Consider the following 10741-nt stretch of genomic DNA (forward strand, 5'->3'; position numbering starts at 1 on the left):
GAACGAACAAATCAGGTTCGTTTCCATTTCTAAAAGAAAAGTTAGAACAATGACTGCTGAATTCTGACACTTCTGCAAAACAGAGATTTCGAGATTATCAGGGTAGAGAGTAGAGGTGGAGGGGGTGGAGAGAGAGAGAGAGAGAGATTGTTAGTTAAAAGGAAGGAGAGAGAGAATGAGGAAAGAGAGAGAAAGAGAATCGAAAGGAGGGAGAGGGATGGGGGAGGATCATGAGAATGTTTTATAGAGGGGAAAGATAAAAACCCTTATAAATCTATCTATCTATCTACACACACACACACACACACACACACACACACACACACACACACACACACACACACATATATATATATATATGTATCCCCAAATGAGAATAAAAATGAAGGGAGGACAAGTAATCTAAAATTCCAAAATGTGTAATTTTAGGTATTTTGGACAAATCACTTTGCCTCTGACATTTTCCAAACCTATCCCAACACACACACACACACACACACACACACACACACACACACACACACACACACACGCACGCGCACACACATACATATGCATACATACACAAAAGACACAGAGAGAGGGGGATATATATATATATATATTATTTATTTCATTTTATTTTATTTATTTTTATTTATTTTCTTTTTTTTTGCCTACCCATCATCTGCACCGTTTCAGTGGCATTACTCCCATGCCTCCCATTTAGATTTCCCCATACACGGCCACACCCGGGTTCGTCGGTCACAGTTCCAGCGTCGGCAGTCCGCAGGAACCATCGATGTTAGGTCGCCAGGAAGCCACACACCAGAGGAGACCCTGCACTGCTGCTGAGTCACTTCGGTGGTGTTCAGTGGTGCCTGTTCTGATTTAATCTACTTAGGACACCACCTACTAAGCCCCCTACTAACGACAATAATGGCTTAGTCGCGGAGCCAGACTGAGTGAGCGTCCCTCCCAAAGTGGAGACCGCCACCACGTCCCTCAAACAACAGCCCCCCATGAATCTGCCGACACTGAAGACATTGACAGGACTCACCCCAAGCACAGAAGTGGAGAGGTATCGAAACTGAGGTCACCATGAGAGCAGGGCATGAAAGGCCACGGACTTTAATTGAGACTGTTTTGTTTATATTGATGATGATGAAGGAGGAGGAGGATGACGATGACGATGTTGCTATGGTGGTCCATTTAGGTTTCGGACTGCGTGACAAGGCTGTACTCTACGCTTCCTGTCATAATGATATCCCGGCGTTAACCAGGCCCGAGAGATACAGACACTTGCAGTGTTGGTCAAGTAATTAGAGCAACACACCCAAAGACGCATCTTTGAAGTGGATGACACTCGACTGTGTGGTCCCAGTCTCCCCATTTAAGCCCACAGCACACTCAACTCTGGGTAGGAGTCGGCTACCGTCCGAAAAACCCACCTCCGCTGGGATTCGAACCCGCGTCCTCCCAGCCGTCAGTCCGCGACGCTAACCACTTCGTCACGGCGGCTGGTGGAGAGAGATATATTATCTCTTTAGTAGCGAGGATCAAACATAAGCATATGCAGCATTTTTTTCCCCATACTGTCCTCACTCACAAGGGGTCAAAGAACACGTGGACACGGAAAATAAGATGCAATATATATACAGACTGTATGATATGAACTTTTGCACTCATCCCTTTGAAAGCAAGTTGGTTTAGGTATACGTCAAAGTGAAGGTTTCAGCGTTAAAAAGTGGAAGGTCAAAGGGGAAGGTAGAAAGACAAAACGAGAGAGACAGACAGAGACACACAGAGAGAGGGGGGGGGAGAGAGAGATACAGAGGCAGAAAGAGACAGAGATAGGGAGAGACACAGAGAGAGACAGAGAGAGAGAGACAGAGAGAGAGAGGGACACAGAGAGAGAGAGACTGAGAGAGAGAGACAGAGAGGGAGAGACTGAAAGAGAGAGACAGAGAGGGAGAGACTGAAAGAGAGAGACAGAGAGAGAGAGACTGAGAGGGAGAGAGACAGAGAGAGATAGAGAGAGAGAGAGAGAGAAAGACAAAGAGACACACAGAGAGAGACAGAGGGAGAGATAGAGAGAAAGACTGAGAGAGACAGAGAGAGAGAGAGACAGAGAGAGACAGAGGGAAAGAGAGAGAGAAAGACACAGAGAGAGAAACAGAGAGAGACAGAGAGAGAGACTGAGAGAGAGACAGAGAGAGAGAGACTGAGAGAGAGAGACAGAGGGAAAGAGAGAGATAGAAAGACAGAGAGAGAGAGACTGAGAGACAGAGAGAGAGACAGAGGGAAAGTGAGAGAGAGAGAAAGACAGAGAGAGAGAGACAGAGAGAGAGAGAGACTGGGAGAGACAGAGAAATAGAGAGAGAGACAGAGAGAGAGAGAGACACTGAGAGAGACAGAGAGAGAGAGAGACTGAGAGGGAAAGAGAGAGAGAGACAGACAGACAGGCAGAGAATGGTGGGGGGGGAGAGGTCTGTCAATAGGGGTCTAGTCTTTTTCTCTTCTTTTTTTTTTTCTTTTTTTTTCAAATTGATTCCACCACAGGATCAGCTGTGGAAGAGAATTCATACCTCCATACGTCTGTATCTATCAATCTTCCACTTGGCTCCGTCCCCTACCCCAACCCCACTCCTATTCTTTCTGGAATTTAAAACAAAACAAAAAAAACTGCTTGAATAGTGGCATGGCTTCTACCCCCCCCCCCCCCCCCACCTCCACAACCCCTCCCTGAACGTTCAGCACCGAATTCTGCAATTCGGCAAGCGGGGTTATTTACATTAAATCAATGCAACACATCCTTTTCAAAGTTCTCCCAGTTTTTTTTTGTTTTTTGTTGTTGTTGTGGGGGGGGGGGGGGGGGCATGGAGGCTGCAATTAGCAAAAAAGCAGGTTACAGAGTTGTCTTTTCTGGGTTATGTTCCTCTTAAACACTATGTCTCTTTCCTCTCCTTATCTTTCCCAATCTCGTCTCTCTCTCTTCGCACCCTCTCTCTGTCCTCCTCTTTTCTCGTTCTCTTCTCTCTCTCTCTCCTTTTTCTAGCTCCCACCCTTTCCCCCCCGATCCCTTCTCTACCCCATCTTCTCTCTCTCTCTCTCTACATCCTAAAGGCAATGCCAACCAAAGGTATAGAACAACACCACCTCTTCCTGCTGTATCAATCACTCGTTCTCGGTGTGATCGGCTAAGGACTTGGGCTAACAACACCGTCTCTCAAAGCAGCGTCCTAAACTTAGAAAGAGCTCAAAATGAAGCTATGAGGCTGATCCTTGGAACAACAAAAGACACACCTATGGCAACCATGCGATACCTGCTTGACCTTCATTCAATGCTGGCCAGAAACAAGTTGGAACAGGTTAAGACCTATTTCAGAGCATTAGAAAACCCTCAAAACCCAATGCGAGTCAAGGAACCAAAAGGCGGCCGTCTAGGACGAGGAAGATCATGGATGGGGCAAGCAGAAGACACAATCCAGCTAGTATGCCGACTACAAGACCTGGAAGAAACAAAAGAATGTAAGGAAAAACCCCGAAAATCTCATTCATCTATTCAACACAACCATTTCACCCACTCCAAAAAGACATTGGCGGGAATGGCCAGAGGGAAAAACTGAGGCAGAAGTGAAGCTACTCATAGAAGAAAACAGTAAAGAAGAGGACATCATCATGTACACAGATGGCCCCTTCAAAATCTCCCTCTATCTCAGTCTCCCCCCCCCCCCATCCCTCTCTCTACACCCCCTCTACTTTCTCTTTCCCCCTCTAGTGGTTGTCTGCATGTTTTACATTTATTTGCTTATTTATCATCATTGTTGTCTTTTTTTTGTGCGCTTAGCGTTGACGTCAGCAAGATTTTGCGTCTTATGAATATTATTATTATTGTTAGTAGTAGTATGTTTTATATATTTATCTATTATTTTTAAAATTTATTTTATTTTATTTATTTATCTATTTATTTATTCATTCATTATTTTATTTTATTTTTAATTCTTTTTTTTTTCTCTCAAGGCCTGACTATGCGCGTTGGGTTACGCTGCTGGTCAGGCATCTGCTTGGCAGATGTGGTGTAGCGTGTATGGATTTGACCGAACGCAGTGACGCCTCCTTGAGCTACTGCTACTCTCCCCCTCTCTGTACCCACTCAGTGTTCTGTATCCCTTTTTCCTCTCTCTCTCCCATCTCCTTGTCTACACCCCCCACGCCCCCCACCCCATCCCCTTTTCCTGACCTTGCACCCTCCGCTACACAGTATGAAGAAAGATATCGGTCTTGGTTCCCGGAGAAACGTTGTGCTACAGCAGTTCATCGCGTTGCTCTTTTCTTCAAACAAGAGACACAATTACGACGCAAAAATAGATGTGATTTCTGTTAAAGAGTCTCCGTTTTGTCGTGTCTCTTCATCAGCAGGTCAGCGTGCGCAGCTACGTGTGTGTGTGTGTGTGTGTGTGTGTGTGTGTGTGTGTGTGTGTGTGTGTGTGCGCGCGCGTGAGCGTGCGTGCGTGCGTGTGTGTGTTAGTTTATTTCATGGCGTTGAATTTCTTGTTCTGATTTCCTTTTAAGACGTCCCGTGTTAACTCGTCCAATTAATCTTAAGCTGAAGCACACACACGCACGCACACACACTCACACGCACACACACACACGCGCGCGCGAGCACACACACGCACACACGTGCACGCACGCACGTGCAAGCACACATACTCAGACGCACACACGACACAAGCGCGCGCACACATACAAACACAAAAAACTTGTTCATAGTTAAGTTAGGAAGGTTAAATGATGCTGAACGTATTTATCAATTCTTTAATGTGTGTGTGTGTGTGTGTGTGTGTGTGTGTGTGCGTGTGCGTGTGTGTGCGTGTGTATGTGTGTGTATGTGTGTGTGAATGTATGTGTGCGTGCGCGCGCGCGCGTGCATATGTGTTTGCTACTGTGTGAGCAGGTGGTTGCTGTAATTGGCCTGGCATTGGTAACACTGCTGCTGTCTCCAGAACCTTCTTCCGCCATCAGACATTATGCCGGAAAGTGAGTGAGAGTTAATCCACAACTGTTGCAATACCATAATCATATACCGCGAACGCTTATCGATAATTTTGTTTCTCAGCAGACAAAGGAATGAATGTTCGAGTGCTTTGCACGCACAGTCCCTCTAAGATTTTTTAGTTCTTGGGACCGATAGAAACGCTCGACCGTGAAGACGTTGGGACCTTTAGGAACCCATAGGAACACTGGATGATAAAGATAAAGACCTTGGGATCTATGGGACCACCCAACAATAACGACAATAAAGACCTTGGGACCTATAGGAACCCATAGGAACACTGGATGATAAAGATAAAGACCTTGGGATCTATGAGACCACCCAACAATAAAGACAATGAAGACGTTGGGACCTTTAGGAACCCATAGGAACACTGGATGATAAAGATAAAGACCTTGGGATCTATGGGACCTCTCTCATCTCATCTCATCTATCCCTTGACCCGTGGGTGGGTCGTTGGGGCACCATGGATGACTGCCTGGTCAGCTCGCGCCACCTGCCTCGGTCCTCAGCGGCCCTTTGAGTTGTGGCAAATGGCAGGCCCGTCCACTCTTTGATGTTGTCCTCCCACCGCTTTCTCTGTCTGCCTCTCTTCCTCCTTCCTTGTACGGTACCCTGCAGGATGGTCTTGGCTAGGCCGTCTGATCGTGTGACGTGTCCATACCAGCGGAGCTTGCGTTCCTTCACTGTGGTTAGCAGGTCTTTGAATGGGCCAATGGCGTTTTGGACTCTTCTTTTCACTTCCTCATTTGTGATGTGGTCTTTGTATGTAATGTTCAGGATCTTGCGGAAGCATCTCATTTCCAGGGCCTGGATTCTTCTCTGGAGTTCTGCAGTGAGGGTCCAGGATTCGCAAGCGTATAGAAATATTGAGAAGATGAGGGAGCGCATTAGTCTGATTTTGGACGAGAGGGAGATCTTTTTGTCCTTCCATATAGTCTTCAGTCGACTCAGTGCGGCAGTAGTCTGCGCGATTCTGGACAGGACCTCTGGTTTCGAACCCTCGTCTGACACAATGGCACCCAAGTATTTGAAGGAGGAGACTTCTTCCAGTTTTTCACCGTTTACGTGCAAGTTGGACGTTACGCCTTGGCTGTTGTTGGTCATAACCTTGGTCTTCTCGGCACTGATCTCCATGCCGTAGGCTGATGATGTCTTGTCAAGTTTGTGCACGAGTTCTTCGAGTTCTTTCTCTTCTCCTGCCAGGCCATCAATGTCATCGGCAAAGCGCAGGTTGGTGATGACTCTGCCTCCAATGCTGACAGTTCCCACATGATCTTCCAGGGCGTCAGTCATGATCCTTTCAAGAAAGAGGTTGAAGAGAGTGGGAGAGAGTAGACAGCCCTGTCTGACTCCGACCGTGGTTCTAAACCAGTTACCCGTGCTACCATTGAAGAGGACTGCACTGGTTGCTCTTTCGTATAGGTTCTGTATGGCTTGGATGATGTCTTCACTGATGTTGAATTTGTGCATGGTGGCCCATAAGGCAGCGTGCCATACCCTGTCGAACGCCTTCTTGAAGTCAATGAAGACGTGGTAGAGGTCTCTTTGGTGCTGGAGATATTTCTCGCACAGCAAGCGCAGGTTGAAGATTTGTTCTGTTGTGCTTCTCCCTGCTCTGAAGCCGGCCTGCTCTTCAGCGATGATCATTTCTGCTTGCGGCTTCAGTCGGTTGAGAAGGACCTTTAGCATGACCTTGCTGGGGTGGCTGATTAGGCTGATAGTGCGGTAGTTTTTGTACTGTTGTAGATTGCCCTTCTTGGGGATTGTGATGACCAATGATTGTGTTCAGGTGGTTGGCCACTCTCCCGTCTGCAGGATCTTATTACAGATAAATACAACAATAAAGACAATAAAGACGTTGGGACCTTTAGGAACCCATAGGAACACTGGATGATAAAGATAAAGACCTTGGGATCTATGGGACCACCCAACAATAACGACAATAAAGACCTTGGGACCTATAGGAACACTTGATAACAAAATACTTGGAACCTATAGGAACACTCAACCATAAAGACCTTAGGACCTATAGGAACACTCAACTATAAAGACCTTGGGACCTATAGAAGCACTCGACAATACAGACATTGGTACCGATGGAAACACTCGACAATTAAGGCCTTGGGACCGATGGAAATATATATATATATATATCTTTTCCTTTTATTAGTCCCCTCCCCCTCGCCGCCCCCCCCACCCCCTCTCCTCCACATCAACCGCCTCCTTTTCATTCAAATATAGACATGTTGATTTCTAATTAATAATAACAATCATCATCATTATGATAGAAATGATAATAATCCAAATAACAATAATATAATATTAACAACAATATTAATAATATCATTTATTTTCAGTGTAATATCATCTTAGATGAACAGACTATAAATAAATAAACGAAACGCACCGATGGAAACATTCGACAATCAAGACCTTGGGACCTATAGAAACATCTGACAATAAACAGCTCGGTACTGACAGGAACATTCGACCGAATAAAGACCTTGGGGTCTACAGGAACACTGGGCCATAAAGAAACGTTTTGATGTTTTGTTGATCAATCAGTACGCAAAAAATGAACCATACCGTGAACGATTTAAATATAACCAAATGAAAGCAAAAACCACTAAACTGCTCAATGGATAAGGTTAGATATAAAAACACGACTACTGATTTTTTGCTGAAGACATGTGCTACCACACGCGGAAAGGACAAGACAAGACAAGACAAAATTCTTTGTTTCGAGGATGATATATAAGTACCAGTGTGCTTTTTTTTACATCCAGTCCCAGCCCTGAATAGAGTCTACAATAGCAAATACAAATTTAGGACTGTGCTGGTTCGTAGTTCAATATGTCTATCAGTAAACGGGCAAATGGGTAAACAAGAAAAAAGAATCACGCTAGTAAACGAAAAGAAAAGAAATAAGCATGGGAAGTAATTAAAGTACTTACCCATATATACATAGAAAAAAAGTTCGTAAACACAAAATTAAATCGGCCTAACTGTCTAAGGATAATCTAAGAAGCAAAGTTATAACCACAGAATGTAAAGATGCATATTCTGTTGCACTGTACCGTCCGGACCAAAGATATATCTCACAGCTAAGACAAGACTATGGGAGACAGGCGGTGCTCGCCTTTTGATGGTTGTAGGCATTGTTTTTTTGCTACTGTACTACCTCAAGTTATGTCGCTTGTAGCCCAGCAGACCACAACAGGACCATCTCAAGGATGTACCACTGTATAACCTATCCCTCATGAAAAACAAAACTCATTACGTTCTTGGCTCTTTTTTTTCCCACTGATGGCTTGATGAAAAAAAAGCAATTGTTGCTCATTCAATTTACCATCATGAAATAAAATCTTGACTTGACTTGGTCTGATTTTCGCAGACTTCCTGACGGACATGACGTCACCTTCTATCTGCACATCTGCTCCGTGTGTGGGGAGTTCTACGGTGGCTCAGTGGAACGGGAATGTATCGTGGACAAATCCTTCGAGACCTTCAACAACTGCAAAGCCGCCATCTTGCAACGACGCCGAAAGTAGGCCGCAGCGAAATCACCCATCATGAGGTGAACAGTGCGTGCCGCGATGGGTGGCGCTCGCTTGTGATATGATTTCCCGTGACCAGTGATTATGTATAGGAAAAAAAAAATCAAAAAGTATTGAAAATTTTTTTTTTTTTTTTTTTTTTTTTTTTTTTACAAAACAACAACCTAAGTCTGTTTCGAATGGAAAGCAGTCTAACAGCTATCAGTAAAAGTTATCAAAATCTATGATCAATTCATACTAAACGCTGGAAATATTAATTATCATTAATATGTGCAGCATGGAGAATATATACAAAAAAAAAAAAAAGAAAAAAAAAAGAAAGAAAAGAAAAAGCGACTCCTGTCCCTCACCCTTCAATGTCAGGAAATGATTGAAACTGAAGTTCTAGTTGTTAACTGAAGACAAAGCGGTGTTTGTGGTCCAAAAGGTGTTACAAAAGTTACTCAGAACAATGTAAAATGTTCGATGTTTGTTCAAGTTGATATGCATCAGTCACTGAAAGGCTCATCCTCCGGTGGCGATGTAGGACAAATCAATTGCGAATAAAATCGTGCGCAAACTAATTTCCTCTGTGTGTGTGTGTGTGTGTGTGTGTGTGTGTGTGTGTGTGTGTGTGTGTGTGTGTAAATATGTGTCTACATGTACGTGTATCCATATGTATTGTCTGTGTACTTCATTCATAAAATTCTTTTTACGTTTACCTTCCGCATAACTTGATTTTGGATTATCTTTGACTTCCAAAAAATACTGTTATTTACGCAAGGTCACCAGAACGCTCGCGCGCACGCACGCACGCACGCACACACACACACACACACACACACACACACACACGCACGCACACACACTCTGAGTGAGCGCGAGTTTGAGACTGAAAATTAAGAATTTACATAATATATACTTCGTATTCAAGCGCGGGAATCCTCACTGGATCATACTGATGAACAAGAATCAACATTGATCTTGCTGATTAGCTAACCACCTTAAATGTTACAACAGAAAGCGACAACCAAAATCATTTGAAAATGTGTGCGGAGAGCCAGGGCGAGAAGACTTGTTTAATATAATCATAACTCGATTTAAAAACAGTTAATGTCATCATTCATGGTTGGAGTAATATTTCACAACGATAGTTACGATAGTACTGATGGATTTATATAACAACAACAACAACGACGACGTCTAAGAGCTGAAGCAAACCATGGGGTGTTCTTTCAGAAGCGGTCAGCATGTCTTATCCTTTGCCGTTACATGAATACAGTGCCTATGGAAAAACCACACAGTTTTAACTCACTCAGTACGGCCAGTCCTCTCTTCTCCTCAACACAGACCCCTCGGATGTCCAGTGGGTGTCTGAATGACCCAACCTTTAGCTTCCGTCGTCAGAATTGTGGTATTCTTTGTCAACATTCACCTCTTCAGTACAAGAGCCTTCCGCTTGCAATATTTTGATGGTGGTAACTGGGGTGAAACGCTGTTAACGTCGTCTCTTTCGCCGTTCGTATGGAGAGAGTTAACCAATCCTCTTCGTGCTATGTACCAACTCTTTGTGCTCTGTGAATCACAAGACCACTACTAGAGATTTCTACTCTTGCCTATCATGTGCTGTAGTCTGTCAGGAGAAATTCACAGTTCGCAACATGTGACAGACGGTAGGGACACACGTAGCTTCACTGCGGTCACTTTATTGCATATATTGTCGTTCTGATTATTGCATATGGTGCAGAAGGCATTACTGTCAACAAAAACATAAAGGAAATTCTCGTAGCTCAAATAACAATGACACAGGTGATCACCAAATTTATGGAAGGTTCTGGACCGACGAAAAGCAGCCGCGGCACCTGAGATGGGTACCCTTCAAAATGAAGCCAGAAGGGACAGTGAGTCCCAAGATTTTTTATGTTAACATGATTTTTCGTGATCTATACACTCTAAAGCACCAAAAAATACATATGAAAAATTTATTGGGGGGGGGTGGGGGGGGGGGAAGGTGGACCATTTCTCCTGACCGAGTACTGTCTTGTCAGGATTGTCAAGGCAAGGCAAGGAGTTTATTTCGTGTGTCCCTTGGGGGCATTAAAACATTACACACGTTCACCATCTACACACATCCAATAAATACAAAAACAGTGATGTCAAAAAC

The 10741-nt window shown here is 44.2% G+C and overlaps 1 long non-coding RNA gene across 1 annotated transcript in view; it reads left to right on the forward strand.

Moving 5' to 3' along the window:
• Positions 1-9145, forward strand: part of LOC143301520 (uncharacterized) — a 26205-nt gene extending 17060 nt beyond the window's left edge. The window contains exons 2-3 of the long non-coding RNA XR_013057804.1: positions 4940-5022; positions 8436-9145. This is a non-coding gene — a long non-coding RNA (uncharacterized LOC143301520). The remainder of the gene's footprint in view (positions 1-4939; positions 5023-8435) is intronic.
• The last annotated feature ends 1596 nt before the right edge of the window (positions 9146-10741 follow it).

This window comes from Babylonia areolata, chromosome 27 (genome assembly GCF_041734735.1).
Source record: "Babylonia areolata isolate BAREFJ2019XMU chromosome 27, ASM4173473v1, whole genome shotgun sequence".
Lineage (NCBI taxonomy): Eukaryota > Metazoa > Mollusca > Gastropoda > Neogastropoda > Buccinidae > Babylonia > Babylonia areolata.